This window comes from Montipora capricornis, chromosome 11, assembly GCF_036669925.1.
Source record: "Montipora capricornis isolate CH-2021 chromosome 11, ASM3666992v2, whole genome shotgun sequence".
Classification (NCBI taxonomy): Eukaryota; Metazoa; Cnidaria; class Anthozoa; order Scleractinia; family Acroporidae; genus Montipora; species Montipora capricornis.
In genome coordinates, this window is record NC_090893.1 from 13,641,699 (window position 1) to 13,669,661 (window position 27,963).

Here is a 27,963-nt window from a genome sequence, read left to right on the forward strand (position 1 = left end):
GAATTGGTTAATGAACGTTTGGAGTTTGAAACTCACGTTTTTACGAATTGTACCAAACTGCAGTTGGTTAGCTCATTACAGAGTTGCATTGTTTAAATATTCAGAGGTCACTTAAAACGTACAGAATTCAATTAGGAAGTATTATTTTTGGTATGTTACATAGGATTGATCAAAATTTTTTTTTCGTTTCTGGCATAGCTAAGTCTGAATATTTTAACTAACAACTTTGGGGTTTAAAAGTTGTATGAATTTATGCTCTAGTACGTCGGTCAGTTTTAAGCATTTTTGTATGGGAGATAATCCAATGGTGATATGTGCATTCACCAGAGATTTGAAGCCTTTACATGCTGGTCTACAGAGGAAGCTCGTGGTCATTGATGTAGCTTTCTTCCTGGCCCTATTCTTGGTTATTACAGATAGAAAGGGACCGGAGAATCATCGGTTCCAGTTCTCGCTATGCATCAATAAAACCAAGCCGTAATAGGCCGAGTTCGATATATTAATATTCAGGTAGGCTGGGAAGTTCACAGCTCAGTTCTGTTTTCTTTGCCGCCCAAGTCTCAAGGAAGATTTCTTAACAAAACAATATTCAAATTTAACCAAAAGCCCTCGTAGCCATCTGTGAATGTTGATCTATCGAACGTGGCCTATCTAAATAGACCTTTCCATGTGATCTGGTGACGTAATTTGGAGGACTGGGAAGAAAAAAAATTTAACACCGTATCCCACAACCGCGCGGGGCCTTAGATGTTGTTTCCAAACTCCCTGCAGTACCTTCTCTCAACAGATTATTCCGTGTCTACCACATTTCCTGTTACTGAATGAACATTCAAGCAGAAACGACGAGATCTAGCCTCGCCTCTGCAATGTTGAATTAAAAAATAAGGCCGTGCGCGGTTGTGGGATACGGCGCTAAAGTTTTCTCCCCAGGTCTCCGAATTACGTCACCAGATCACCTGGTTAGCTTGTACGTTTTGTTTTCCCATTTCAGACCACGTGATGTTTCCAAGGGAATTTTCCTTTTGTTTTTTCATAAGTTATGCGTACATAGACACGCGTATAAGACGACATTTTAAAGAAACTGTTCCTTAGAGTAACATCAAGAGGTTTGAAATGGGAAAACAAAACGTACAAGCTAAAGAGGTCCATTATCGATTATTGTAATTTGTTCTAAATTTAGCCTAACCGCAAAGCAATGAAAACGTCAAAAGTGCTAACCTTCTCAATGGTTTGTCTGTGATTGTAGCTATGAAGAAATGTTGAGCCGCTTGGCAGTTAGCAAACATTAATTTTTTAAATTTTGAACTTCAAAATATAAGAAAACTCAGTATTTCAATTTTTTTAAAAAAGTGAATCTAATGTTTGTTATTAATGGTGGATTCCAGTGGCAACTGAGAATAATATGCAACAATGCTGCAGGCCATTTCAGAGTTATAATTAAGCTCCATCGACCTCCCTTTTAAAGGCAACCTCCACTTAAACAACAAAATTACTTTAAACCACAGAAAATAATGTTTACAATTGAAGTAGATCAAACTTTCTCCAATGAAAGCGTTTCAGTATTCGAGAAAAATAAATTTCAAAAACGCTTGTTTTGGCTTTCAAATTTCCCGGGCGTGGTCACCCTTTTGTTCCAGAACAAACGCTCTTTGTGTCAGAACAATAGGGCAACCACGACACGTCACAATTATTCAAGATGGCGGCGCCCGGGAAATTTGAAAGCCAAAACAAGCGTTTTTGAAATTTATTCTTTTCGGATACAAACACTTCCATTGGAAAAAGTTTGAACAATTTTAATTGTCAACATTATGTTCTGCGGGTTGAGTTATTTTGTCATTTTAGTGGAGGATCCCTTTAAAGCAAAGGCCAGAAAGCAATCTTTTTCGTAATCTCATTACTTCTACATTTCATGAGTTAAAACTCTATTGCCAAGACTTCGTAATATACTTGCTTTTAAAAAGAATCTGAGAAAATCGACTCGGAATTCGCTTTGTGACCGTTTGGATTGAAAGTTCTTGTCTGCGAATACAACCACCTTTCGTCGCTTATCACCACTACTTCTCGTTTCACGTTCCTCGGGGTGGGCGGCGAGAAACGAAGGGCTGCAGTATTTACAGTTTATGAAAGCGTAAGGTTTCATATAAAAAATTATTCACAATCATTTGCCTCTTGTAACTATCCTTATAGAGTGGACAAGAAATCTAGGCCCGCCACATTTATTTATATCCTGATATACCAATCGCAAGCTAACAACCGCTTTCTTTCACGTACGTCGCACGTGTTTTCCCGTACGTTAAGCTGATATTAGAAGCTTTTAGGCAGGAATCACACTAATGGAATTCTGCTGAGGTGAGAATCTTTCATTGTCAGTAACCATCCTAGAGCCGCAGACCATTCATCTGTTAGATCCACGACGGGACATTGGGGCTGGGGATGGGTCCCGTGATCTCGGGCTCAAAGGAGAGTAGTCTTCAACCCTTGAATTGTATGGAACAGGAGCTGTTACTCTAAATCGCGGCGTTGAAACATTACTCGACTTTATCACCATTTCCTTGCGCTTTGCGGACAAGTTCGTGTCAATTTTTGGCTTGATGTCATAGAGTTTTTTCTTTCTCGCTCTACGCTCCGGTTTCGGGCTGGTTGATATGCTACTTGTTACACTAGCAGTGTCTGATTCTTCACTTAGAATGTCTGGAGGAGGAGGAGGCTGTCAATGACAAGAAAAAGAAAGCAAATAAGAATTAGACCACAGAGCGGTTTTCAATTGAGTGTCGAAAGTAATTAGCGAATTGCTTTGGTTTTGCATTTCTTCACTCATTGATTGCTTCAAAGTTCTCTCACTTTTTCAACCAATCAGAAGTGAAACCAAAACCAATCGTGGCTCGCGCGTGCACATTTTCCCGCGCTTTTTGTCGGCTACGTGTAATTACTTCGAGTTTTGATTGGTTTACTGGATTTCTCCGTCTTTTTTCATTCGCCAAAGTAATTATTTTGGTTTTGGTTTTACGACACTCATTTGAAAACCACTCTAACGCAATGCGTTCAAAAAGCATACAACTGTATATCTCACTGTCTAATGAAAAAAACCAAATTTTCGGAGCAGCAAGATAAAAATTAAACACGTAAGAAAAAAGACACAACGCTTGAATGTGGAAGACATGTTTCGGATATTTCAATATCCATCGTCAGGTCATGAATGTTTACAGGTTTGGAACTGTATATTATGTATACTATGTATACATAATATATAATGTATTTTCATATATAACCATAGCTACGGTGATCTTTTCACGTGTGAAAATAACATGTTCTCTTCACATGTGAAGATATGTTTTCGTGGAAGAGCTCACTTGGTATTTCATTGGTGTTCATATAATAAAATGAGATATTCACATTACGTAGCGCAGGCATCACAAAGTGATCCTTAAACCATGACCTTAACCAGAACCCTAACGAAATAAGTAATCCATAAAATTCTTAAGCTTGAGGGGACACCTCGAGACGTGTATACAAATTAATGAATCTCATTAATAACGGGGTCGGAAAAAGCCATTACTCAAAGTGCTCTTCCTATCAAACTGTACTTACATCGTCCGTTTGAATTTCTGCATGACTCATCTTCCTTTGAACTGTTTGTACGTGAATGTCCAACAGTGTTTTTCTCGTTGTCTGAATATTTTTATCTCTTAACTTTGCATTTATAGTTTGCGTTTCAGCGTTTACAACGAGCTTGGGCTCTTCCTCTTCCGTTTGCAACATGACTTCCGCTTGTTCTACCACTGTCTCTGGTTCTGTTAACATAGAGGCGCTTTTAGTCCGTACAATGGTGGTTTGTATCCCAGCTGTTTCAAATGTGACCTTCAACGTTTGGGTGTGTGACTCTGCAGTGGGAATTACAGGTTGGTCCACGTACACTCGCTGTGGAATTCAAAAAGCGAATATTAAAATATGCGCAGTTTAGCCGGCCGATGTTTATTTTCTGTATACCTTTAAAACAACTCATGCTTTGCCTACAGGAGAGCAAACGAATGAGCGTTTTTAAAATACTATGTCTTGCATATTGGTAGGTCTACGAAAAACACCTCGCGTTTAACAAGAAATGGATCACTGTTCTCGATAAGCCCCTAATCACTGAAGAAGTGTCCCCTTATTCGTTCAGATTGGCCGACTCCTACCCACATTTTTCAAAAAAGTGGCATTTGAGTATTTTCTTTAAAGCCGTTGTTAGTTTGTTAATTTTTCGCGGCCAGAAAGGAGATCAGAATGAGTTTTTCAGCGAAGCAAGCAATATGAATATCGGCTTGAGTGGAAGTAAACTATTAAAGAAAATGGGACTGTAATGCCCACTGCTATACTAACTTATTCTAAAGCTAGAACGATATTCATGGATTCCGTTCGAGTGTTGTTCCATAACTTTTAGTCAACTGAACAAAAAAGTGATTTTCAGCCCTGTTCCAAACTTTGGGATAACTAATTTCATCTTTGGTATTAGAATTGTTCCAGAAACACTTTAGATGGGGAGCTTGGACAGATAAACAATATCTTTTCAGTGTGTATGCCATCGTATCAAAAACATATGAAGCGTTTTCACTCGTTTGAGGTAAAGTCTGCATACGAGCCAAGTGGCCCATCAGGCTGGAGCTTATCCCAGTTTCCATGGCATGAAGCGACTAGGAGTATTTCTACTCCCCCCTGGATGGGATGCCAGTCCATCGCAGGGTTACCCAGGGTTACCCAGCATTTCGTCGGTACCCATTTATACACCTGGGTGGAGAGCAGGCACCGTGGGAGTAAAGTGTCTTGCCCAAGAACACAACAAAATGTTCCCGGCCAGGACCCGAACCCGGACCCGAACCCGGACCATTCGCTACGGAGTCGAGCACACTGACCATGAGGCCACCGCGCCTCCTTAACCAGCAGCCATATTGGATTATTGTTTTAGAACACTAACATGGCCGCCGTGACGTCATGTGAAAACTCTCTTTTGTGCGCTCGATTTGATCACTGAAATAATACCTCCGTTACAATGCGGGGCTCGTTCTCCGTTGTTTTATTCGGCACCTTGTTGACCATGTAATCGCAGTCTTGATACACACGAACACAGGAGTCAGGCGAGGAACACGAAGCCAACTGAGGACGAAATGTTTTGGGATCTGCGCATACATTACATTCACATTGACTGCAGCTATTTTCATGGACCAATTCTAAATCGTTACATTCTTGAGAAGATAAAGCCTTCCTCTTGCATTTCTGAGCACGTTTTAGCTGTAACAAGAAACAAAAATCAATTGAGTTGTATGCGCGATCTTTGCGCGATATTCCAGCAATTTCTCTGGCATTGTATCCTCACCGAGGCTTAGTGAATGACTGACAAATTTCGCGCCAAAATTGTAAAGCAAACTCCAACAAGTTGCAACTTGGTCGCGCGAATTTTCCTGCGCTTTGCGCCTGCAGTATTTTAACGCTTTGGATGACAATGGTCCGGACAGTGATTGCCTGTGTCTTCTGTGGCTGGGTTGAGTAATAGAGCATTTCTATTCAGCCTCTATTTCATGGGAAATCTAAGCACAAAACTAGTAAAAGTACATACATCAAATGTTCGCACAGACAAGATTTTTTCATCATGCTACGTCACTCGTCATATGATTCCTTTGAGTGAGCTAAAAGGGCTAAGAAAATAAATGACCGCATGGAACTGTTTTCCAGGCCGATGACCACGATGACGACATTTACATGTTATTATTATTTTTGTTTTGTCGCACTTCATAGTATGTTGTAGGATTATAGGGCGAGCGACGCGGAAACAAAAACGAGATCTAGCCATTGTGCTCATACCTGAGGAAGAACGCCGATGATAAGAAGAGCGCCGGTTAGTGCCATGACGAGAAATCCAGTCACACAATAAAAGGAATTAGGATAGTTGCGCACGCGCATTATAATTAGAGTCTCAATGATACACACGACTGCTGATATCAACACACATAGGCAACAATCTCGAGTGTTGTTACATAACGGAAAATATAAACGGCGTGCAGGCCAGGCTGCCAGGACACCGATCAATAAAAGAATTCCTTTGGGAACAAGCAATAAGGCCAGGGCTGCTTCCTCATAATTTGACACGCATTTTTCAATTAGGAGTGTCTGTTCTTCGTAAGGACGAGGTCTGGAAACCTGTGGAAACAACACAAAAAACGGCTTGCGCAAGTAAACTTGACTCAATGAAGATTAATTTAACCCAAGAAGTGGGGCTTCCCAAGGGATCTTGTGGAATAAAGGGTGTTACGAGTTCGAACGTTTTGAGGAAAGGTAGCTTGCAAACTAAACTGAACGCAGGGTTGTCGGAACAACAACAAGAAGATTTATTCCAAAATGAACGTAGTTTCCACGAAGTAAAACTCTAAACAACTCGTACTCGACAAACTTACACGGCCTCTGCCAACTTGAATAAACACTGCTTCTGTCACACTTGAATAAACACGGCTAACGCCAACTCTCTTCGCTTGTAAAAAACTAGTTAGAAAAACACTCCGCTTGGACTCGTCTACTTATATACTCTGACAATAAACTTCTAGAACTTTCTAAATTAGTAATCAATCTAATTATAGAAAGATTACAAAACACACCGATATAGAAACGCTTACGTACCAAACCTAAATATAAACAAACTACGAACTCTCGCGAAGCTTCTAGACAGTGACGCTAGTCACGCAATACTATTTTTCGTAACAAAGGGCACTAGTCAATGTGAGCTGGAAGAAGACAGTGGAACATGGACAAAACATCTTGGGAAACAAACTAAGGTAAGACGTGTGAAAGTGAATGTTATCATTCATCCGGATACAATTCAAGTGAAGAAATTTATAAATCTTTTTTCCGGAACTTAGGTCTTGATTATCAACAAACGTTTCGACTGAAACCATCAGTCTTCATCAGTGAAGTTTGCCACGTGATAGTTCACTATCACGTGACAAACGTCGACACCATATTGATAACACAAACGATTTTGTGGAGAAGATCAAGGGTTTCAAACTACATGAGGATGAGGTTGTTACGTCTTATGATGTCGCGGCATTATTTACCTCAATTCCACCTGATGTCGCTATTCAGGTTGTGCAAAACTGTTTGGAATCAGACCAAACCCTCCAGGAGCGTACTAAGCTCAGTGTGGACAACCTGGTTGAGTTAATCGAACTTTGCCTCAAAACCACCTATTTTTCCTTTTGAGGAGAGTTCTACACACAAGTTCAGGGCTGTACCATGGGGTCCCCCGTATCCCCCATCGTAGCGAACCTCTGTATGGAGGCCTTCGAACAGCAGGCGTTACACACCTACAACGGTACGCTCCCTAGACTGTGGCTCCGCTACGTAGACGACACTTTTGTGGTGCTTCCTCAGAAAGAGATCCACCCTTTTTTCGAACACATTAACAGCGTCAACCTCCATATTCGATTCACTCAGGAGTCGGGTCATGATAATGCTATTGCTTTTCTGGATTGCCATGTTCATGTGAATAGAAATGGAAGTCGAGCAACAAAAGTGTACAGGAAACCTACCCACACTGATCACTATCTACAATTTGACTCCCACCATCCCTTAATACACAAGCTTAGGGTTTTCCGGACACTTAGTCAGAGAGCGGAACAGGTGATCAGTGATCCTGACACCCTGACAAATGAGAAAAACCATATCAAGATGTCACTCCGAAAATGCGGATATATTGATTGGGCGTTCAACGGAAACCGGAAAGATCGTGATGAACGGGGGTGTGGCACTGGCAACATCAAGAGGGGACACAAGGCCTGGGTAACCACCACTTACACACGAGGCCTATCTGAGAACATAAAGAACATTCTCAAAGAACACGGCGTAACAGCGTTTTACAAACCCCAGAACACTCCAAGACAACAGTTGGTCAAGGTTAAAGACAAACAGCCGGTTGAGAAGCGGTCCAACCTTGTATATGGCATTACCTGTGGAGGGGAGGGCTGCACAGAAACGTATGTGGGAGAGACTCTTCAGTCCATCAGAGCCAGGCTGAAACAACATCAACGGCCGAACTCCAATCCTGCTCAAAATTCAGCAGTTTATCGTCACCTTAAGAACGAGATTGGCGAAGGAGGGGAATAAAAGAAGCGTTATGGGAAAGGGTGGAGGACCCAACCCTGAACAGAAAGGGGGGGCTCCGGTTCTCTCTGTCTCACACTTGGGACCGGGCCCTCGCCTACGTGATAGTGAACTATCACGTGACAAACTTCACTGATGAAGACTGATGGTTTCAGTCAAAACGTTTGTTGATAATCAAGACCTAAATTCCGGAAAAAAGATTTATAAATTTCTTCACTCAAATTAAGGTAAGACGTTTTTGGACAATAAAAAGTACAGAACAATTTCGAAATTATCATCGGGAACAAGGAAATATGGACAGCCCCTTGGAGGGGAGCACAAACAAATCTGCGGAACACATGCAAACCATTACCTCTCGCAAAAATTTTTCTGCTCGAGGGTCAAAAAGGAGTTGCCAGGTCATCAAAATGATGACGTCAGTTAGAAATATACAAAGAGCCAAGCAGTGCATCCATTTCCAGGGAACCTGTTAAGGAAACATACTTGTTAAATGTAAATAATAGGGAACAAAAGGAAACGATATTACATACTAAACAACTAAGTCCCCAGGGACTCTCTAGTTTAAAACAAATTTAGAGCTGGACTACCATAGCGACAAAACATGGACTGACGCCGGATCTGTTCTGGTCCTAGTTAAAGGTGGATATCGCGTATACAGAAGTGAACATAGACGGCAGTGTGATTCCGACAGAAGACGATAAATGAAGAAACAAAAAGCGACAAGAGAGGATTGTTAAAACTATAGTTTCTTTTCGTCGTAGGGATCAGCCATTTGTACTTATTATTTTTTTCTCACTGATCCTGTGGATCAGATTTACAAGACCTTTTTCACTCCTCGCACTCCACAAGTTCCACGCCTTGGTTTGAAAACACTAAGAAATTTTTGGACCACGAAATTCGCCCAGGAAGTTTCGATCTTTCGAGTGAACTTCCTCTGGTATGCAGAGAGATGAGCAAACCTGCAAACGAAATCAAAGACAAGATCTTCAAATAGGAAAAGTAGATTAACATGAAAGCGCACCTTTTTTATTGATACTGGCCTCCATGAAACGACACGATAAGCAAATAAGACTCTAGGAAGAAGGCTGGCCAAACATATTGTGTACCCTAGGCTCAAACACCAGGAGCGGGCCTAAAAAACAAAAACAAAGCAAAAACAAATACTGCGCATGACATTAATATTTCAAACACTAAAAATGGTGAAAAAGATGTATATTAAAATAGTATGTTTCGAACCTAGAGATGAATCTAATGTGACGACAATCGTGCAAACGTCTCAGGAATTGACCTCCGGTGACGAAAATAATTCTGGTGAAATTTGCACATCTAGGACACGCCCTGCGTACCCTCTCTGTCCCATTGCCCTCTCTTGTTTCAACAAACTCCTTTTTGATCGTTAATTAATTTTTGTGCCTTTTTTGGGGAAATATCCTGAAACAAGGTATGTACCTTACAAAGCAACTGCATAGCTTCGAAAGACACCAAAGATCCATCGATGCCAAATAAGACAACAGAAAACAAGCTGAACATACAGCCCAAGATAAGCAGCTGCGTGAGATAAAAACCAGAGTGTTGGATTACCCTAAGAAAAGGAAAATCAACAGAAATAAATTGTATAGGTTAGTCCAACTGACTTTAGGATTTATGGCATCCCAATCCCTTCGTTAAACTCATCTTGAAGCCAGGCTGGCCTTGTTGGGTTATCAACCGCGCCTCCTTTAGTCAGTAGATCTCAACTTGACTCGAGGGTTTTTTCTCTGGATTCTTCGACATTCCTCTCTCATTCAAACCGATTCTTTGCAAATTACATGTGGCAGCTGTGTTGCTGTGGTCAGAGGGAACATACACATGGACTATATAGCGGCCACCAGAAGTACCTAATATATTCAACAAATGACGTCAAAATGTGGTAAGAACAAAAATGTGGCGCACGTGGCGATAGCCGAGTGTGTCTCTGATGTTCTATCACATTTTGACGTCTTGTGTGACATATATCTGAACAGAAACACGGCAACATGGAATCTATTTGTTTCATATAATAAAGAATTTTAATGATGACGCCAGCTATGCATTGATAGGTGAGAACCAATCAAACTGCGTGCGTTATTGAGTCTACGGCCGAAATAATATATGAAAGGAATCATATATTGATCAAGTCAAGCTATGATCCTCGCAGTTAAAAGTTGAAGTCCTGAAATTTTCAGGCTTCTCTAGGCAATTGCTAAAACTTGCGTTTACAACTGCGAAGATCATAGCTTTACTCGATTTAATATCCGCAGTTCATTGTATGATTCATTTCATATATCAATTAATCGTTGATAAATTCCTAACGGGAAAATTAGAACCCACAAATGACCAGCTCCCAACGTCAGTGGCTTCATAGCTCAGTTGGATAGAGCGTCGCACCGGTATCGCGAGGTCACAGGTTCAAACCCCGTTGAAGTCCTGAATTTCTCAGGATTATCTACGCAATTGCTAAAAATTGCGTTCATAACTGCGAGAATCATAGCTTTACTTGACATTATTGAGTCTATTATAATGAATTCTTTTGGGCCTATCCGCGCCTGAAGTTGAGGAACTTTTAAAAGCTTGGTTTTTACTAGCGACGCAAGCAAAAGCTGAAGAATAACACTTCTTATTTCCTAGTAAAAACAGCCAGAGAAAAAGCGCAAACAAACATACAAGACCCAAAATTTCCTTTTTCTTGAGCGCATGTGCTTGTCTAAAAACGAAACAATGCATCAGCTCAAGGTATTTTACTTCGTCAAACCGTGTCTGACCAATCAAATTCCCACGTGTGTAAGCATTTGCACAAAACACCGAAGACCTGAAGACCATTGTTGATATTGATGAAAAGATTCCTAGGTTGTTGGGAACTATATTGTTGTCTGGACAACGAGTGTACGAAATTTTTCGTCACAAGGGCAGCGATAAAAACAACATTTGATGCTTGCGAGTTTCTGCCCCTATATGGCTGTGTCGATAACGGAACCTTGCAAGTAACTAACATAGGCTTCTTATGCTTGTGCTGAAGTTCATGTTGACGCTCGTTTTGCGGTGCTAGTGAAAACCAAGCTTCGTTGAAATAGGCACCAGACTTGAGACAGAGCACGATATTCTTCCGATCATCACATCTCGTAACGTCTCATTTCCCTCACGCGTGAGGTTTGTAGCCTTTTGCGTCACCATTTTAAGCAGGGATTACCACTGGCGGCCTTCGTTTTGTGTTTAGACTACACTTACCTGTGACGTCTGAAAGCTAACAGCGAGGCGTAACAGAGAACACAACAGAGCAAGAGAATCCCCGATAACAATGAACATGAGATGAACAGAGGAAATCTAATGTAAAGCCAGGAGTCACTTGATGCTTTTCTTTGATAAGGTTGACCAGCTAAAAATCAAAGTTGATGAACTAGTCAGCTTCTGTTGCCATTCCGAAAGTGTCCAATTGTTGAGGAAGAAAGCCTCATTCCCGTTAAAAAAATGTACTGGTTGCTCCACATATTAAGTTTTATACTTTTGCCACCTGAAACGTATTCTTGAGGCCCAGTTCCCACGAGTTTCTTGTAGCTCAGTGGGCGAGCGACTTAACCCTATGACTCTCAGGAATGATCGGTATGTAAATTCTCTTCACAATTTCAGTGGAAAGTCATTCATACAGGTATTGAGAATGAAGATTCTTATCAGCTTAAGAGGTTTGCTCTTGATGTAACACCAAATTCTCATAACTACCCATAACAGAACTCTGAGTTACTAGTTGGGAGAATGAACCTTCCGGTCGTTGGAATGAAAGGGTCAACAAACATCCTTGAATGATTTTTGAGTATCCCCTGGTCATCACTGGTGATAATCGAGAAAAAGTACAAATTTCCCTAGAACTCTAAGCTGAGATAATTAAAGTTGGTTCTCTATTTCCAAGTTCACATTGTCAATTTTCCTTCTTCCTTGAATTCCCCAAGAATGTCATCAGTAATACGTTCATTTTTAAAGTAATCAATTTACGATAAATGAAGTGAGCTTATGAAGCAGAACGATCAACACTTTACGAAATCTTTGTTTCCTCCTATCGTAAGTGTTGCAAAAGTTAGAAGGAATTATCAAGAATAATACATGACGTACCTGGCCATTGCACCCTTTCCAGTGCCACAGGGGTACCATTTCCTTCCGATTTTCCCTTCAAGGTTAGTGTGGGGGGATTGAAGTCATATATTCCGACTTCTCGAACTCCAACTTTAACCGCCAAGGAAAAGAAAAAGGAACAAAAGTTTAGTTTCGTTTTGGAATAAACAATCTCAGTTCACTATTTTGTTTTAGTCTTTTAACTTACTTGATTTCCTAAACTGTTGGATGAAAACTTTACACCTCCTGTCTCCATTCTCGTCAAACGACACCTCTCCCTGAGATGTTTGAAATAAGGGAAGATAGAGTTGTCAGCTGGAATTTGTATTAAATAGCCTTGATGACGAGGTAAACATTGATTGGTACTTGACACGGTATTTTCAGATGCAAACTTTGCTTTGGTAAACGATATATTTTTTTAAAATTTGGTCTAAGATTTTTTTGGTCTAAAAATGCAGATATTTAGCATTGCGTCCACGTGAAACTGCAAACAGGTAACCGTTCTCAGATTCCAACTTTTTTCTCTCCTTTGAAAAGTTAATTGATATCTGTAGATAATTGGTAAAAAGGAGATAAAATCAAAAAAATCTTTGATTTGAGTGAAACGGATATTTCAGCAGGACTAACAACTTAGTTTGTGAAACGACGTGACTCAAATATATCGGCGTTTAACGCTCCTAATCATTGGCTTCCGACTGAGGCTATGTACATTCATTCCTATAGACGGAATGCATAAATGGCGGCCAAAAATGTATTCTTCTTTTTATGCGCTAATTAGACTAACTAGCCTCGCTCTCAAGAAACATTTTTTTGTATTTTGTCCATGAAAACGAGGCTAGTAAGTCTAATTAGCACATAAACAAAAGATAATTTTTTTGGCCTCCATTTATGCATTCGGTCTATTGTTTTACAAGCAGTCGGGATTTTCAACATAGTGGAACTTCAGACTCAATCGTCACTCAAGGGCCCAAAGTTTTCGTCCTCCTTGAACAACAGTCATGCGCTCAAGAAAGGCTAAGAGTCTGGGAACGAGATTGGTGGCCGTTATTTGAAGCTTTGGCATAATCAGAGGCCACATACCGATGGTCCTGTGAATTCCACCTCAAATGCTTCCTCTTTGAGTAATTGGCTGACTATTTGTCGACCATACGCCAGTTCATGTAGTTTCAAATTCCAACCACTTAGTATCGGTCGAGCCCGCTCAAGAGTAACAGCAATCGCCCACATGGCCTCATAGGCAAACGGCGCACGCGCACTACGTAAGACGGATTGGACTTATTGATTATATTCAGTGAAGAATTGGTCAGTAGTCTAAAACAAAATAAAGCAATCTTAAGAAAAATCATTTTGAGATGAGTATGATGATTATATTGTTAATGATGATGACGATAATGATAATCATGAATGGTTTTGATGATGGAGAGTTATAATAACGGTGATGGTTTTGATAATGACGATGTGATGAGGATGACGCGATGATGTTGACCATGACAATAAAGATATATATGATGGCGTTGAGTACGGTTAGCGGTATGACCACACTAGCTTCTATGGTTATTATAAGCAGCCTCTCGTTTGTTATAGTTTAATTAACTTCATCTTTTTTTAAATTTTTGTGAAATGAGTAGAAATAAAGCTTGTTGATGGCTGGTTCACCTTCTTTTCCCCCACGCGACATTATGTTCTTCTGGATAAAAGATAGACGGATACCTTTCCGGAGACCAAAGTTCCTCTGATTTGGTTCTTGAAGTAAAACGTAAAGTGATGATCTAGAACTTCTTCCATCTGCGATCTCGTGCAACCAAGCTTACTGGAAGGCTCAGGAACCCACCAATCAGATGTAGAGTTCACATCCGGAATAGAAGTTATAATCCAAACATAGTTTTCGCCTTTCATGTCATTAAGATACGCCTGAAAGGACAAAAATGCTTTTGACAATCTCTGCCAATGTGCGCCAGGATCTTATTCGTCTCAAAAAAATCTTTTGCTGGATTAAGCAACCAGACATATTGCACCAACGTGAAAATCTTTACCTGACAAAAAACTTCCCTCGCTCTTGAGTGAGGAAATGTCCCAACGATGATGTGCGCTCCTTTTTCCTGAAAAGAAAATTTAGAAAATCCGAGAGGTTGATTTGGATAACACTGCTGTATGGTACCCATACTTTCACTTTAGAAAAAAGAAAATTAAAAAAGAAAGGTTCATATCTAGATTCAAACCTTGTTGTATAAATTGGTTTACAGCAACGCAACGCAACACAACGCACGCACCAAACGCACGCAACGCACCAAGCAAATTTTGACACTTGGGGTTGCGAAGACGTAAGAGGGATCGAACAACAACTGCAAGCCGGTTTGCTTTTTTAGTAGAGCACCGGACTGCTGTACACGACGTCGCGGGCTCAAGCTCTGGCCCGACCAACAGGGAGGGTCTCCAGATTGTTGATAAGACCACACTTGTTGTATGCCCCATGGAAGCTTCACTGGCGTGGGGTTACGGGGAACAACTACAAGTTATGTTAAGCCGTTGCCTGTGAGTAGTACGAACCCAAAATATCTACCGTTTTTCTCTCCAACCCAGCCCAGTCCAACCCCAAATTAAATTGTCTTTGGAAGAAGTCATTCAGACTTACATAAACTAATATTTAAAGATTTTAATTTTGGTTCAGACAAATAACATACCTTCAAGGTTTTGACTGCAACTCCAGGATCTTGTGTAAATCCCTCGTTGGCCACAATCGTTGTACCATTGCGTTCTAGGCTTTCAGCAAATTCTTCATTTATCTAAAATAATAATTATGGATGATGATGATACTAACAATTATAATCATGGGTCGTGAGTATTAACGGCAATTTACTTTGAAGAGTTTTGCCTTGACAAGTTTTATCCGCTCGTGTGAACAAATGAATAAATGAACAAACCTTGCTTTCACAAGTTTTTACTGTAACCAGCAACACAAGTACACAGCAGACAACAAGAAACGAAATGGCAAAGCGCCAAAAAAACAAAAACAGTTTTACCGTGGCTTATGCGTATTGGACGAAAGAAGAAAAGTTGCTGGCTTGTGGTTTGGGTTTTGCTTGAGCATTCGAAGAGACAATGTAAATCGAAAGTGATGGGTTCGCCGTTTGCAAGGCAGTTTTTCAAGTTTTTCTTGTTTCAATCCCTATAAGAATCTACTTTGGTATTACACAAGCTTTTCTTGATCTTAGGGATTCCAGGAGAAGAGATGTAACCGCAAATTCGGTCCAAAGAACAGTGCTTTTCCTTGCCATGATCATCCGCCATAAAAGGAGCAAGAGAAAAAGGCCTCTGAGCGCTTACAAGTTGTCAATTTTCTCGACAAGTTTTCCTTGCCGACCTGTGTACGTACAGAGAAGCAACTTCTGCAACTTGTTAAGTTTTTCCTTGACAAATGCACTTGTTCAAAAGCTAGCATGGTGGCAAATAAAACTTGTCAAGGAAAATTTGCTCGTGTGTAACCGCCTTAAGTCAAATATTAAGGTATTAACAAATGAATTAATATAAGATACATTGTACTTATCACTTACCATGATATTTACATTTAGATTTTGGTTTTATACGTTCATCTATTCATCATTTACCAAGAGACTATGATAGTCTCTTGCATTTACCTATATATTTATTTATTTATTGTCAGTTCGTGCTAGGGGCCTGACAAGCCTCGTATAAAACAGAGGGTATAATCATAAAGTTTACTTCCGAATCACACAGCACCTTCCCACAAAGTTTCTAATCGGCTGTCACGCTCCCCTCGTTTCTGGAGCTGAGACGCGAAAGGTATTCAAGAAGTTCCTCCGTAATTCTTTCACCTTCTCTCGTTTCCTGAAGGAGCTCAAACGTCAAACCCACTGATATTTTTTTAGTCATATAGTACTTAAACTAAAAAAAAAATTCTATTGACTTTGTGTCGCCGTTTCCTTAGATATATTAAACAGAGCTTGTTATATACCTAGACTTTCGCTCAACAAAACGAGCCCTGTGATTGGTTGATTCTTGGTCACGTGCCCCTGATCAAATTTAATTGTTATATACCTAGACTTTCACTCAACAAAACGAGCACTGTGATTGGTTGATTCTTTGTCTCGTGGCCCTGATCAAATTCAAATATATCCCGATCAGGATACAATTCCGCAGTTGTTGCCCGCCCGGATGTTTTGCTGCGATTCAGTTGCAGGAAAAGTCTAAATATATAACAAAGCACTTAATGTCTGGTCCCTCGCGAAACGAGTTAGTTTTGTTTTCTCTTGAGTCCTTATGTTTCCCGAGACGAAGTCGAGGGAAAGATCAGGACTCGTTTCCCTCGGGACCAGGGACCTACATTAAGTGTATATTACTACCTGTGAATAGTATGGCGATGTATCATAAATCAGTCCAATCTCATCTTTCCATCCAAAGTGATGAATGAACCGCAAACGAGGTTCGTTGAACACGCGTTCTGTGGGCACAGTTCGGAAAAACAGAGGAAATCTTTTCCTATCTTTGGTCAATTCAAGATCCGTGGCACCGTAAGAAAACTGTGAAGGCAAAAAAGAAAACAAAATAGCCGAATTAGATCAATTATTCTGGAGGGGTGCCTGTTTTTAAGGACAGCTCTCTTCAACAATACCTGAAAGGACCTTTTAAACCTCGCGTTAAGTTACTTTATGAAGACTTGGAATCGCGCTCGTAGCAAACGGCAAACGTCTTACTAAAATTTGCATTTTGCCGCAGATTATCGAGCAAATTCACAAAGTAACGAGACAAGTTAGGGAAAAAAGAATTTCCATGTTTTGATAAAAGCAGCCGCTTGCCGTTTTCCGCACGCGTTTGCAGTTTCACGAAGACGCGATGCGATGGAGCGTTTTCACTCACGTGACCAGCAACCATATTGGATGACTAAAACAAAAGAAAGTATTTGCATAAAAATAGAGTTCAATTCCTGGAGGATTAGGTAAAGACTTGTTTCCATATCTCAAAGTGCCCTTGGACGTGAGGTGCCTGGGAATGAAGTTAAATCACTGGAATCGGTCAGTGTAAAATGCAGACTGAGGTTATAATGTAACTGTTGAAAAAGCCCAAACTCCTTAGAAATGCTAACCTTAGGCCTATTTAGGCCTAAAACAATATTTAGGCTTAACTGTTAGCATTCCGATTCGAGTGATTTAATTTCATTCCCAGGCACCTCACGTCCAAGGGCACTGAGATATGGAAACAAGTCTTTACCGGAAGATTAGTTTGGTTCACCATCATGGCCGCCGTGACGTCAGGAGACTGGGCTGGTGACTCGAACAAGGGCCTTTCGAGCTATGTACCTACCAAATAGGTACTAGTAAACTAAAAGCTAACTCAAAAATCAGTAATTGTAACGAAATACTATTGGAATAAGGTGTATGCAAAACCAAAGTACAACTAAATTGTTTCTTCTGGAGAACTAAAACTGAAAATAAAAAAGAACTGTTTTTAACCTGCAAAGCACCGAACTCTGGCAGTCCAGCATAAGCCGCTACTGTCTTGGCCAAGTCGTCATCAAACGGTCCGAGCAGCATCAATTTGGTGGGTTCTGTATGTAAGTAATCATATAGAACACTTGTGCCTACACTTAGCTCACCCTGAAAACGAAACAAAAACAAGTAAAATTTAGCTTGCCAACAACTTGAACGACCCCCATTCGTACCACGAATCATCCGCATCACATTAGAGGGTGGAATAGCCGGCTTAAGGGCGTTCGCGCTAATTGTTTGTGCGCAACGTTACTGCGCAGGTAACGCGACTGTAATATGTCACGCATTACCTCTAACATTAGGGAAGTTGAGGTTTTAAAACCTTTGCAAAAGCCGTGAACGATAAGTCTTGCACAGCGTTGGATAAGAGAAGATCGTAATCAGTCAAAATTGATTTTAAAATATTTATGAAAGTCAAGTAGACTGCTTCACGACTGATATTCATGTTGTTTTATCAGTCGTGCACTAGTCTGCTTGACTTTCATAAATATTTTTCAAGCATTAGTGAAAATAACATGACGACAAAAACGCCGGGGAAAAAAATCCAGGCCGGCAAACAAATGGCACATTTATTTCCGAATCATCATGAAACGTTAAAGAGAAGTGCGCGGGAGGGTAAAAAAGCTCTGGAAAAGGCAGCTGATCGAGTAGTGTCTGAAAGTTTGGAAAACTCGAGTACGAACCTTTGCGTAAATTTAATGGGGCTGTTTTTAAAATGTTTTATTACCCTGCGAACTTAAGTTCAAAATGAATGCATCCTTTTGAAGTTCTTTTCCTTTACTTTCGTGAAAATAGAGCAGAACTGTATTTTAGTCCCCTTGTCCGCGATTAAATTTCACAAAAACCACACTCCAGAAGATGAGGATGACGGCAACGGAGAGAATTATACAAAACACTAACCAAATGAAGATGACGCCTGCTTGAAACTTTTTGCTATGCTCGAGGAAGTTGTTTTTGTAAAAACCTTTCATCCCTTTAACGATCGATCCTCAATTGGGTTCCAATCCTTCCCCGACAGGTCACGCAAAAACGTGACAAACGAAATTTTCCAAGAGCTTTGAAACATCACATCGATTTTACTCGTTTAGATCATTTGTGGCCCCTATTTTTTTAATCATGAATCACTTATTTTACTTACTATATACAAAATATGATGAAATGAAAAAATTCCCATCGAAGAAGTTATCTTTTTTTTAATTTTCTTTCCCCGTGCCATCGAATTGAAGAAGTGGTTGCAACGGGTAGAACTTACGAAAACGCTCGTCGAGGATGAACTCTACTGTTTACGACATCCCTGGTGGCATGCCATTATCTAAAAATCCCGCCCCTAAAAACCTATGAACGGAAACCTTCACTCTAACAGTTTATTTTTCTGATTTCCATGGATGAGCAGATGAGGCTACATCTCGTTATTATGACCGATTTATCGAAATTAAGGCATTTTTCCAATGCCATTTTCTCCGAAAGAAATTCGGTGACCACAAATTTTATTTTCATTTGTGGAGTAAGTACTTTATGCCCTAACTCTAGGCGAGAAATGAAGAAAATTGCACTGTAGGAAGATTTTGGCGCGAACGTCCTTAAAAGCGCGTGCCGCAGAAAGGTGGAGACGTTGTCAGACTAGATGAAGCAGTTAGCGTTGAGCAGATTGTGGTTATGAACATTAAATAATATGCTGATAGTTCTACAGTCTGTATTCCTAGTTTAATTGAATTATGCCAGAAATTATGCCCAATTAAATGCCAAAATTATGCTTACCGGATTTTAAAATTATGCCAAGAAAACGACACCCATATCCAATCGGGGTATGGGTGTCTGTGGTCCTTTAACTGCTTTAATTTTGTTTGATTTGTTTCTTCTTCTGATCAGATCAGATAACTCCTAGATCACTGCTTCCTGACGCCATATTTGTTTTGTCTTGCAGTTATAGAGAGGAGTCTAGTAACTAGGCAAATGGGCAAGCAAAATGCTTCTGGTAGTTCCCAGTCCCAACTGTGTGGTTTACACTATCTTGCCTAAAAGATGGAGCAAACTCATTTAGCTGTCTAGCAGCCCAGTGGAGCTACAGACATAATGTCACATTTAAGCCAGTTGAAGGACAGATGTCAGTAAAGACGATCTTCAACCAAAAATCATCTGTGAAGGGATTCAATCATTTGCTAAAAAGTACAAAATGGGTCAATTTCACATGCAAAGATAACAAGGTGAATATTTTTTTTCATTAACAAAGTTTAGGCGCTTTGGTAATTTGTCAAGTCGGGTGTCATTTTATCAATATTTGAAATTTATCTGGCGAAAGAAACGAATTGCAAATGGTTAAGCATTTTACTTTTGCAAATGTCGTTGGAAGAAGCAAACTCCCTTCGTCGGATGTTTTAATTAATCTTTTTCAGAAATTGATCAATTTTGGCTCGTTGTCATCTGATTGAAAATAAGCGAATTTCCGTCGAAAATCGCTGAGGGATTCAATATAATGAACCCGGCTTGTAGACAAAACAAAAGTCCATTTACACTTCAAGCATATTATTGTTCTGAATATGGTAATTTTTTATTATGCTAATATCTGCTATTCATCAAAAGTACGTTGATCAATATGAACGCGTTGTCATCCATGAATTGAAAGTCGCGGCTCAAAGATGCTGTAGCTCTTGTTTCAGATTTGGTTTCAGTATTGTACTGACGACTAACTTATCATACTAAAGTATTATTGCTTAGCTAGCTTAGTGATGGCTAAGCGGCCTTGTCAGGACCTGTTTTCTTGGCTTAATACAATCCGCAAAACAAATGCCAAGATAAAATGAATTTAAACCTGAATGGCTAAACCACACCTGTCTCTCGAAAAAAACATAAGATAAAAATTAAGAATAACACATGGTTACAATATTTTCTTACCTCTGTTGATCTTTTATGGAATAGAGCTATCTTATAATCCGCTAAAAATGTAGGATCGTGATTGATTTCCTTGACGGCCATCATAGTGGCATGAAGTTCCCCTGCTCCGTGGGGGGTGTTAAGATCGAAAAACCCGCCGATGAAAAGCTCGTGATTTATTTTTAAAATTTTGGTCGGCAACACTTGTGTGGTTGTATTATATCTTGTTTCTGAGCCGACAGACTCCCATTTTGTGTCCGTCTCGTTAAAGGCGATGGAATAACGCGCATTCAGGTTCGCGACAACAAAGCAAGTAGTCCATATAGAGAGAAAATTCATGTTTTCTCTGGGAGTAGAAAGCTGTCATCAAACCTGCAAAATAATTATAGACAAAACATGAACTGTATGTTTGCTTTTTACTATTAGCTTTAGAATTTGTTTTGTTTTGAATGCAGCAACAATATTTATTAGCCTGCAGTTCGAGTTATGCATGTACGTGGAACATAAATCATATCACAATCGACGACTATGAAAAAAATCAACTTTTCCTCCCTCAGTACGGTAAGCGACGTAATGAGGATGACACTTATTTTGACAAATCGCTTTACCTAATTTCTTCACCTCATCAAATGAAATGTACCCGTCAGTTTTCTTAATAAATGCACAATACATACCATAAAGACGTTTCAGACAAATTCGACGACTTAGGGACTTGAAACTATCTCCAAAATATATCTTCTGTTGCCAGACGCTTTTTCCTCCTGATTAAAGGACTAAGTTCTAGTAAGGTACAAAGAACAAAAGCCACAAGTTGGGGAGGGGTGGGGAAATCCGAAGGGGAGGGAGACTGGGAGGTGGGGTCAGATTTCTTCATTTTCGGCTATCAAACATAATTCAATAAAAAAAATTGTTTCTTTATAATACGTCTACCTTCTTTCCACAAAGCAAAAAACATATTTTTGTATTCCTAAGTCTATATACTGAAGGCTAAACTGATTTTTTCTATAGTTTTAATATGCCCTATATAACGTAGAGGTTGATTTTCAGCCTGCCAAAATGGTGAAATTTTTTGGGCAGATGGGAACATGGTGATTGAAATGGTATCCCTGTGATGGACGCCAGTCATAAAAGGCGTAGGATGTGTGGCTTGTTCACTGTTTAAAGCCGATTCAGTTTTAACTGAAACCGAGTAAAGCGACATGGCCGAGTTAAACGGTCTGGCCGGCGGGTTACTTTAAAGCGGATTTTCTCAATTGATTCGGAATGGTACGTAACTTCGTTCCGGATAGCTTATCTTCTCTTTGAATGATAATTGCTGGTAATTATTTTGTGAAATTGATACTTGCCACAATCTAAAAAACTAAAAGTGACGTTGAAATCACGTATTCAAATGCGTGATCTTCCTTACCTTGATAGTAACGCCGCTTTTGGTGTCTTAATGTAAAATACGAAACGGCGCCCTTCGTTATGTAGAACTGTTGAATTTTGATGTGTCACTGTGTGTGGTGATGATTTTTTGCGACGACGGCTCGTGAAAGAAACCTTGGAAATTTTGAATTATAAAGACAAAACTTCTACTAAGAAACAAAGGCACAAAGTTATAAGCTGGTCGCTCGGCGACGGGCGAAAGAATAGTTGAAAACAAGAGTCCTGGGCCAGCCTGCGTAGCTGGGGGTTCTGTTGTTGCGGAAAGCAAAGACTTCCTTAGCGACGAACCCGCGAGAAGGCTGGGGCGGGGGAAAGAAATTTCCCTGCCCCAGCCAAAGGACCGCTACAAGAGCTCTTGAGGTCAGGTCGTTTGTCTACTAAGTAAGGTTCTCATCGTTTGAAGTATTTCACTGGTTGAGGTCTCAACAATGTCATACCCCTGAATTTATCAACACAACTGTCGATGAAAGATGGTCGTGCGTACGCGAGAAATATGATAAAATAAGGAGAGGGTATCATCTTATCAAGTATACAAGGCTTTGATTGCTAAAAATTTGACATGTAGCGATTGAAAGACCGACGTAGTAATCTCAGCGATAACCAAAGCCTCAAGCTTGTCATGGTAATGAGGGGAGCTTGTTTTTTCGCCGAAAGACGAAAGAATACGCGCAAAACCTCAGCTTGAGATCTTCCTACGGAGCCAATTTTAATTTCTTCAACTCAGCTAATACAAAAAAATTTCGTGGGATTAAAATCTTATAATAGTGTCAGTTTTTATCTCATTGATGACGAAGTCTGAATGAGCAACAAGTGAGATTGCTTCAGGTGCTTTCTGGATCACTCGATCAATCCATGGGCTGTTAATAAATTTCGGGTTTCGTTCGGGTGGCCAAATAGGCTATTTCCGAGTTGCTGTTTGTCTCGGTTTCGAAGTGAGTCTTGGTGCTCAACTATTGAAAGGAAAATGAGTTTGATTTGCATAAGAATATGCAACTCATTTCCATTTGAATGGTTGTGCACCAGGACTCGCCTCGAAACTGAGGCATGCAGCAACTCAGAAATGGGCTGATACACGAATGTACTTGAAACGGAAGGGCGAAGTGCACGTGTCCAGGTTCGAATCTACCCTTCACTCTTATTTCATTATTTTTAGGGGTAGTTTGAGTTATCAAAATTAAAATTAAGAGTGTTAATAGAATATCCATTCCAATGCCCTGCCATCAATGGGGTGATAATGAAATAAACATCATTTAATTGTCCCTGCATGTAGTTTTGGATCTAGCCAAATGCTGTCAGCGATTTTTTATATATTACGTTTTGCAATTGTTGTCCGAGTTCCATCAAATTTGAAAAATAGTGTTTTGGACCAGGAATTTAGTATAAATCAAACAATATTGAAAAACGCTGACACTGTTTTGTACATTCAATTGTATTAAAATGATCCTGAAAATTGGAGAGGAATCTGACAAAAAGTTCGTTTCGAGTTGTAGCTCCGTAAAAGACATAACAGGGCGACTCAGACACTGTAAATGTGCTTTCTTTAGGGCTTTTCGAAAATTGGATAGACTTAAATCTTTTAACAAATCGATGCTGTAAGTGATAATGTTTATATTTCTGCAAAAAAAAAAAATCATATTATCGAATCTAGGACTAGACCTTGAGCCCGGATTAATCATTACTAGCTTGACCGAAACAATTCGGTCCAGAAGATAGATAAAGAGTCTCTACGGTTGACTGATTTCCTTTCCAGCAGTTTTCTAACTAAGCCCTACTTCCTGCAGTGATATCAAGGCAACGTCTTTGTATGAGGCACATTGTAATGATTTTATGATGTGTTCAGCAGGCCGCTAACAGGCTACGATATAATTTCCGTTCTTTTGATGTCCCCAACAAGAGTGCTGGTCTTTGACGGTAAAGTGCTCTCGGCAGTTTTCAGTAAACGGCTATTGCCAGCCTGAGCTCCTGAAAGCACTGAAGTTCCCATTTTTGATTCCCTTTTCATTCTCAGTCACAAACATAGAAAAGACTTTTCACTGGCTGATTTATTCTTAAGTGTCATTTACATTTTACGTAAAAGGATCTGAGTGTTTTATTGTAACAAATTTCGTTATTTTATTTGTCTCTATATGTAAATATTTGTTAGCCACTATCCTCTTCTGTAAATTTGAATTATAGATATTACCGACCCAGGGGTAGTGGCTACCTCTTAGTATACAAATAATAATATACCGATGGAAAGGTAGCTGTTAAGTCATTGGGTTAGTGGCTATTGTAGCTCCTAGTCTGTACTTATATGGTGATTTCTGACTAACTATTTGGCTTCATAAATCGCTCGTATATAGCGACGAAAGAAATCACAAATCTCGCCGTTATGTAAATGCCGGAGAGAATGCGAGCGACAGTAACGTGTTCCACCTAGGTTTTTATCACGAGAAAAAGCAAAACACGTAAACTGACGCGGGGCATATTAGTAATCTGATTCAACAACGTCTTCTACATTTCATTTCTTTCGTTTAATGTCAAACTGTTTACATTAGGTGATGTCAATTTATCATCGCTGTGTCAATTTCTTTTAACAGCATTTTATTTTTAATGAATTCACAATCGCCTCAAGGTTGCCGCGTGATTGAAGCGGGGAAAATTGAAGATGCAAATCAGGTTAAGTTTCACTAAAAGTGCTAATTTCAAACTCGAGATCGATATTTTAACTTATTGCTTGTTATTTTTTCCACGACCCGATTGCCGAGAATGATAGACCCCTCCACGGTTTTTGGCACCATCTTGGTTGGGGGACAAATACGGCAAAATTTACAGTGAAAGTATGGGATTTTGGCCGACTTTGAACCGCTGTAGCGCCGCTAAAAAGGGACAGATTTCCACAGTGATAGTGTCTTTTAAAAGACATTTATACTGAGATTGTTTTCATGAAATATAAAAGAACATGTTGAGGCTACAAAGACAATAAACGATTTTTTAAGCAATTCCATACAAACCCTTTTCAAATCATCACGGCAACTTGCCGCGAAGTTAGAAGCAACATGACTTATGCGATTTATGCGAATTTACGGACGTCATACCTTCCTTTAATGGTTGAATGAATGATATCAATAAAGCTATTTAAAGAAGTGGCAAAAGTTGGAAATCTGTCTCTTTAGCGGCGCTACAGCTGTTCAAAGTCAGCCAAAATCCCATATTTAGCCATGTTTGCCCCTCAGACAAAATGGAGGTTAAAAAAAACTGTGGAAGGGTATATTGAAACGAAAATAAGAGCGAAATAAGAGTTTTAAATTATTTTCAGATCTTGGCATCCCATTTGTTTTAGCTGGCTGAATCGAATAATGCAAGCCAATGAAACCACGTTGTGCTATTGAATAAAAACCGTATAAAATTGCAAATATTACAGTATGATGGTTGCGAATGGGGCGAGTAAATAGATTGCGAAACGGATCGATTTTGATGTCACTTAAAAAACTAATAACTTTTGATAATAACTTACTGTGCACACTGATAACGTTTGATAATTATTCATTGTCGAAAAATTCAAAGATGGCTTGTTTTTATTTCATCACAAACATAACAAACACTTTCGAAGGGAAACTAGTCATGTGTTTTGGTTTATGACTTCTGACCCAGACAAATGACAAATGAGGTACTCAGACGTTTATCGACATATGCGTTTAAGATAAGCCTAATGGTTTTTTCCTCGGATCACTGCGCAATAGCAAGAAGCGACTACTTGCGCTGTGAGATTGAACATTCATGCAATCCCTACGGAGAATAAAGTCCCTTAAGGAAATAGAAGCGCAAGTTCCCTTTACAGTTTACTTCTGTATCCACTCTTTAGCTTTATGTCGTCCCGGCTGCCGAGTGATCGTGATCACAACAAATTATCTGGGTCTTTAGAGAATACAATATCTTATTTCTGTTTCTTAAACGAATCATCGATTTACCTGTTTGCTGAATATTTATTCCACGATGTCCTCGTTCCTCTCTCCGGTTTTCCCGCTCACGTGTTTAAAAGCCACACTTCCAGCTTTCTTTGATAAGTCTGTCCAATTCAGTTTCCTCTTGTTGTCATTAAGCGAAACTGTTTTTCAAACACCGCCATAATTTTACCACCATTACAATGCATAAAGAAAAACAACTCCTCGTTGGTTAAAACGCAACAAATTAAAAATTCAGGTGAAACAAAACCCAACACAATCCTTTGTTCATAGCGAGCGATGATAGCGTTTGATTGCCAATAATTTGATAACGATAGCGGGGGGTTGGTACTTACATCCGGGCCTTTGAAATTTTCTCTAAGGCAGGCACAAGAACCACTACCCCCTCCCTGATTTATAGCTCGATACCCCAGATCAGTTTTCCTCACCTATCCGTCTACTTCTGTCGTCTACGTACTGTGCGATATTAAAGAATGATAGTTAACACTACAGCTGTATTCGCTGCAAAGAGGTTTTCATTTCAATAGCTTGCATAGCAACCTCGTCCCCAGGGCGCTTTTCCCCGGCTTTTGCCCCACCTCCAAATCCAGGGAAGAGCAGGGAAAGAGGTTGAGGTTGCCTAAGTAGATGGAGGTTTTTGTTCTTGCGGTAGCGATTTTGTCGTGAGAGAGCTCGCACGCTCAGCAGCAAGAGAACCGCCAGCTATCTGGTTAGGTTACAATTCACAGACCTTTCTCGAAAGCGTCTCATTCTGTTCGTCGTGCTTACCAATAAATGCTTTTTGCAAGATGTTTAGTCTAAGAGAAATCAACAAGATCTGTGAACCTCTTATTATAAACCGAGTGCGAGATCCGTACGAAAATGACCTAGGGCCAATATTCTCCAGTACGGTCCCAAGCAAGTGTGGTTAGTAATTTATCAGATTATATGGCATCGTTTCTTTGAGCGATCGGACACTTCTCCGCCCATGAATGTTCGTTATCTTCGTCTTCCATTACAATAAACTTTTGACGGTAAGCTTTTAAATGTAAAACTAAATTCCGTTAGCTGTAATTAGGCTGTTGCCCTTGTTTTGTTTTAGTATCTACGGCTGTCGTGATGAAAAAATTAAATTCCGCTTTTTAAAACCTTCTTGTGTTTAGGGAGAGAGAAAAAATACTGAAACGGACCGTTTCCATGGTAATGGTCCGCACTGTAGATTCCGACCAAAAACCAGCCAATCAGATTGCTCCATTTTGCCCGAGAATTGTTTGCCAGATAATAAAACAACATATTATATGACTAGCTCCGTGAGCGGGCAAGATGAACCAAATCGCGCGCTCTGATTGGCTACCCGAGCGGGCAAGATGGAGCGATACTGCCCGCTCGGGATTTCTCGCTTGGTCCCGCAAGATCAAAGATCATTTTTTGGTGTTTTAAGTCATATAATAAATCCTTTATTGACCAAGATTGTTCGGTCAAGATGACTGGATATTGGCCAAGTTCTTTTTTTGCGTGTTTATGGACCTCGACTTCGTCTCGGTCCATAAACACGCAAAAAAAGAACTTGGCCAATATCCAGTCATCTTGACCTCACGCTTGGTCAATAACCCATACATATTGGAAATACAATAGCCGCTCTTAAGACCTTCTTATTAGAGTTTTCTCTATTTTTTCTTTTCCTTCATAACTTAAAATTGGACGTGTCTTTTTTGTCAGTTCATATACTGTAGTAAGTTCTATTTGGGGATTGTTTCCTTGGTTGAGGTAATTATGTTTTAGTTCGGCATATAGTGATGTCTTTCGTTTTTTTAGTACTTAGACAAAGTTACCCCAGGGATGTGATGCTGCTTGATTTATAGTCGATCAACTCAATCAAGGTACTAATCACGTCACCTAAAAGATTCCCCGCCGGATAATTTATTCCCTTGCGTTTTTGAAAGGGTTATTTTGGCAATTTTTCCCCTTGAAAAGGTCAGCTAGCATTTTTCAAG

The 27,963-nt window shown here is 39.9% G+C and overlaps 1 pseudogene; it reads right to left on the reverse strand.

The window, feature by feature from the left end:
* Positions 1–1,268: 1,268 nt before the first annotated feature.
* Positions 1,269–26,283, reverse strand: LOC138024027 (gamma-aminobutyric acid type B receptor subunit 2-like; annotated as a pseudogene).
* Between the last annotated feature and the right edge of the window lie 1,680 nt (positions 26,284–27,963).